The sequence below is a fragment of the Carlito syrichta genome, unplaced genomic scaffold (genome assembly GCF_000164805.1).
Source record: "Carlito syrichta isolate Samal-C Ts95f unplaced genomic scaffold, Tarsius_syrichta-2.0.1 Scaffold315394, whole genome shotgun sequence".
Classification (NCBI taxonomy): Eukaryota; Metazoa; Chordata; class Mammalia; order Primates; family Tarsiidae; genus Carlito; species Carlito syrichta.
Window position 1 is genome coordinate 7,008 of NW_007259490.1, and position 5,727 is coordinate 12,734.

The following is a 5,727-nucleotide window of genomic DNA, read 5'->3' on the forward strand; positions in this document are numbered from 1 at the left end:
GTCGAGGCTGCAGTGGCCGGGAGCGGCCACTGCGCTCCAGTCTGGGCGACAGAGTGAGACAACAACTCAAAAAAAACCCAAAAACTGGCCGGGCACTGTGGCTCAGCCCGTAATTCCAGCACTTTGGGAGGCTGAGGCAAGAGGATTGCCTGAGTCCTGGGGCTCGAGACCAACCTGGGCAACTTGGTAAGACCTGGCCTCTACAGTAAATCACAAAAATCAGCCTGGCATGGTGGTGTGTGTCTGTAGCTCCAGGTACTTAGAAGGCTGAGGCGGAAGGCTGTGAGTGGGCCACTGCACACCAACCTGGGAGACAAGAGTGAGACTCTGACTCAAAAAACGACTACAACCCAAAAAAAAAAACAAAAACAAAAGCAACAAGCATTTTTTGCACATTTCTAAACCAACACTTGATTTAATGTTTTGTTTTTTGTTTTTTGACTTGGAGTCTCACTCTGTCGCCCAGACTGAAGTGCAATGGCTGCTCACAGCCACCGCAGCCTTGACCTGCTGGACTCCGGTGATCCTTCTGCCTCAGCCTTCCAAGTAGCCAGAATTACCGGCATGAGCTACCACGCCCGGCTGATTTTTTGATTTATTGTAGAGATGAGGTCTCGCTGCCCAGGCGGGTCTCGAACCCGCAGGCTCAGGCAATCCACTCACCTCGGCCTCCCAAGACACAGGATTCCAGGCTGAGCCCGGCTGAGCAACCATTTTAACAAAGCCTAAATCTCATGTCTTTCTAGCGGTTCACTTGACTTACCCTCTAAGCACGAGCCATGGACAGGACGGGTTTCTCAGAGGGAGCTATTTGTTTTACAACCCCCTCCCCAGCTTTTGTCCTAATTAGCTTTTCCATTCCAAGTATTGGACTCCACCCATAAGACCTAAATTGACCTGACCCACCCTTCCCGACCTATGGGACAGACAGACCCCTCCACTACGGCAGCAGTCCCATGACTAACCCACCCATCGGCCTGCCGTCCACCACCTGACCTCAGAACCTGCGCTCACTTGCCTCCTTGTGATGCGGAGGAACAGACCACCGCCCAATCACCTTAAGGACCTTCCCTCATCAAAGGGCAGGACGAAAAGGACTCAACCATGAGCAGCCCTTGGCCACTGCCAGGCCATTGCGGTTGTTGCCCTGCTAAGCTGTGTGTGGCCACGTGCTCTTTGAGCTGTGGCCGGGCCAGGTTTCTTGGCTTTGGGCCCCTCCCCTCTCTTGGGGAGGTGAATCTCCTCTTTCTCTCTCTCTCATTTACTCTCTAAATAAACTATGTTTCCTCGTCTAACTTCTGTGCGATTCTTTGCATCTTTCATGCAGCATCGGCTCGGATACCAGACCCCCCCGCACCCCCCGGCAGGGGGCCCCTCTGGGAGTCTGCCCTGACGCCTGCCCTCCAGCCTGGGCAACAGAGCAAGACACTGTGTCTATTGACAGATAGATAGATAGATAGATGAGATAGATAATAGATTAGATAGAAATATAAGATAGATAATAGATTAGATGGATGGATAGATAGATAGGTAAACAGATAAGGCGCTCAAGAAAAGAAGGCTACATCCACTTTGATTCTGTTTAGATCATATCAGGGCACAAGAGGATTTCAGAAATGAAGGGCTGAGTGGAGGAGGGAAGGGGCTAGGGCCGGCTGAAGGTGGGGAGTGGCTGTAAAGAAAAGCAGGGGGGGCTCCTTGGCCGATGGAAACAGCCCGCATCTTGGCTGTGATGGAGGAGACACAAGCCTGCCATAAAGTTGTGCAGAACGAAACGCGGGCACAGACGCGTGTATGTAGGGCTGGGAACTGGGAGGAAGGCGGGTGGGTGGGCTGCGCCGGCCAGGTCCCGGCTGCAAGGCCCCGTGGTTCTAGGGAATGCTGTCATGAGGGGAAGCTGGACAAAGGGTCCTAGGCTGTTCTGTCATATTTCTCTCTCTCTCTCTCTCCTCTCTCTCTCTCTCTCTCTCTCTCTCTCTCTCTCGCTTTGCACCGGAGTCTTACTCTGTCACCCAGGCTATAGTCAGTGGCATGGTCACAACTCACCACAGCCTTGATCTGGGCTCAGGTGATCCTCCCTCCTGAGCCTCCCAAGTAGCTGGAATTACAGGTGCACCACCATGCCCAGCTATTTTTAAAAATTTTTTGTAGAGAGGAGGAGGTCTTGCTGTTTTGCCCAGGCTGATTTTGAACTGCTGGGCTCAAGCATTCCTCCCACCTCCCAAAGTGCTTGGATTATAGGCGTGAGCCACCGTGCCGGCTTATTTCTTGTAACTGTACAGGAGTCTACAGTGACCTCAATAAAAATTTCAATTAGGCCGGGCTCAGTGGCTCTGCCTGTAATCCTGCGCCTTGGGAGGCCGAGGTGAGTGGATTGCCTGAGCTCACAGGTTCGAGACCTGCCTGGGCAACTTGGCAAGACCTCATCGCTACAATAAATCAAAAAATGAGTTTGGCGTGGTAGCGTACGCCTGTAGTTCCAGCTACTTGGAAGGCTGAGGCGGAAGGATCGCCGGAGCCCAGCAGGTCAAGGCTGCGGTGGCCGGGAGCGGCCACTGCACTCCAGTCTGGGCGACAGAGTGAGACTCCAACTCAAAAAAAAAAAAATTTTCAATCAGGCTGGGCACAGTAGTTCAAGCCTGTAATCCCAGTACTTTGGGAGGCCAAGATGAGAGGACTGCCTAAGCCCAGGGGTTCAAGACCAGCCCGGGCAACTTGGCCAGACCTCGTCTCTACAATAAATCAAAAATTAGCCAGGCGTGGTGGCGGTACACACCTGTAGTTCCAGCTACCTGAAAGGCTGAGGCAGAAGGATCGCCGGAGCCCAGCAGGTTGACGCAGGGATGGCCAGGAGCATGCTACCGCACTCCAGCCTGGGCGACAGAGTGAGACTCCAACTCAAAAACCTGGAAAGGGCTCAGGTGCGGGGGGTCACGACACTAGAGCTCCCCTCCCCCACCTCCACCCAGTCCAGGCCAGTTTGGCTTTTCCTCAGCTGTGGAATGTCCTTCCTGCAACACTTAGGTTGTCTTTGTTCCAGAATGCTCCGGCCCTCTACTGCCTTCCTGTGGACGCGAATTCTGCCCAGCCCTACAGGGGAGGAGGAGGAAGGCCTTTGCCCTCCTCTCCCCAGGCCTCGGGCTGCGATGTCCAGCCAGCCCTGGCGCTGCGCCCCGCCCCCTCGGTCCCCTGTCCATGAGGGCCGGGTCCCTGGGAAGAGTGCCATGTGTCGGGCAGCCTTGTGACTCGGGGAAACCCCTGTCCCCTCTGCGCTTCCTCCCAAGCATGAAAGGTTTGGGCTTGGTATCCTGAGGGGAGGCCAGGCTGATGCCGCAGCCCGGCCCGCGGCTCCTGGCCAGAGAGGACTTTTCCCCTCATTCTATGGGACTGAACAAGAGCTGCTGGGCTCCAGGTCTGCCTCTGGCCCTTTCCTGCATGTGACCTCGAGCCCACTCCGCCTCTCAGCATCAAATGAGTGAAAGAGGCCGGGCTCGGTGGCTCAGCCTGTAATCCCGCGCTTTGGGAGGCTGAGATGAGTGGATGGCCTGAGCCTGCGGGTTCGAGACCCGCCTGGGCGACAAATCAAAAATCAGTCGGGCGTGGCAGCGCGTGCCTGTAGTTCCAGCTACTCGGAAGGCTGAGGCGGATGGATCGCCGGAGCCCGGCAGGTCGAGGCTGCGGTGGCTGGGAGCGACCACTGCACTCCAGTTTGGGCGACAGAGTGAGACTCCAACTCAAAAAAAAAAAGAAAATCAGAAACCATATTTTATTGTTTGTTCCATTTTAGTTGTAACATTCAATGCTAAAATGCAAAGTATTTTCTTTTTACTAGGTACTACTTATAACACACTGTAAAATAAGAGTATATCTCTTAAATAAACCATCCCTTGGACTTGCCCTATCTAATATGAAGCACTTGAAGTGTGGCTTGTTCAAACTGAGACATGTTCTAAGTTTAAAATACACCTCAGACCTTAGAGGACTTTAGCACCAAAAAAATATATAAAATATCTCAACAAGTTTTGCCTTGTTTATGTGTTGCGATGATAATATTTTGACATATTGGGTTAGAGTCACATATATGTAAGTTATACTATTAAGATTCCTTCTACCTGTTTCTTTTTACTTTTTAAATGTCGCTTCTAAAGATTTTTTTAAAAGCAGGATTTATTGAGAGCACAGAAAAGTTCCCACAGTGGGAGGGGACCCTCAAAGGGGTTGCCCCACTTCTAAAGATTTTTAATGTGACTTGCATAATATTTCTAGGATTTTTTGTTTTTGTTTTTGTTTTGAGTTAGAGTCTCACTCTGTCATCCAAGCTGGAGTGCAGTGGCACACTCACAGCCACTGCAGCCTCGACCTGCTGGGCTCAGGCGATCCTTCTGCCTCAGCCTTCCAAGTAGCAGGAACCACAGGCATGCGCCACCACGTCTGGCTAATTTTTTTTTTTTTTTTATTGTAGAGATGCGGTCTCGCCAAGTTGTCCGGGCTGGTCTCGCAATCCACTCGCCTCGGCCTCCCAAAGTGCTGGGATTACAGGCTGAGCCACCGAGCCCGGCCAACATGCATAATATTTCTATTGGACAACATTGCCTTAGAGTTTTACCTTAAATAGTCTCCTAAGTCAGGAATAAGAGTCCCAGACTTTATTCCTACCTTCCTGGAATATCTCAGGCTTATAATTTACTTTAAAAGAACAAAACTGTAGAACTTTTACAAGTATGGTTAAGAAAATGGAGAGTATAGAACTACTGTGCCCCAAAATAGCATACATACACCTCTTAAATCCTTTCACTTCTCTCCATCTTCATCAAGAGTATCCTAGTCCAAGCCAACAATCTCTCTTGCCTGGACTAACATGATATTAACAGATCCCCGTTGATGAATATTCATGACTCTTTGTCTTTGCCATTTCAATTCTTTGCCATTTCAATCCTTGCCAGACTTCCTTGTGCAGAAACCTACTTTTCTTTTCCCCCTGAAGTTTCCCTGGTCACAGGATCCCACTCTGCTCATGTGTGGCAGAAGGAATCATCCTCTGGGAGCTCTCTCAAACAATGACTCCCAGGAATTGATGTATAAATTGCCCAGCACTTCACAACTCAGGTGGGGTGATCCAGTGGTCTGAGTTCTACACCAAGTTCCTCAGTGGGATTAAACTTTAGTTATCCACAGCTGTAACTTGTTTAACAACTCGCCCTTTGTTACTCCTGTGTTTTCCTCTCACTTCCACGTCCTAGATTAGGCTTTCTGGAATCATTTAGCAAATAAGCCAAATGATGGCCCTAAAGTCTTTGTTTTAGGTTCTGCTTCTGCAGGAACCCAAACTAAGATAACTGGTCTTTTCACTTCCATTCCCACCTCTCACAAATCCTTAAGACAATCACTATGACTATATCACTTTTTTTTTTTAAGTTAAGATAGTCTTACTCTGTCACGCAGGCTAGAGTGCAGTGGCCGCTCCCGGCCACCGCAGCCTCAAACTGCTGGACTCAGGCGATCCTTCCGCCTCAGCATTCCAAGTAGCTGGAACTACAGGCGCGCACTACCATGCCCAGCTAATTTTTGATTTGTTGTAGAGACGAAATCTCGCCAAGTTGCCCAGGCTGGTCTCAAACCCCTGGACTCAGGCAGTCCTCTAGCCTCTGTCTCCCAAAGTGCTGGTATTACAGGCTCGAGCCACCGCACCCAACCTATATCACTTCTTTTTTTTTTTTTTTTTTTTTT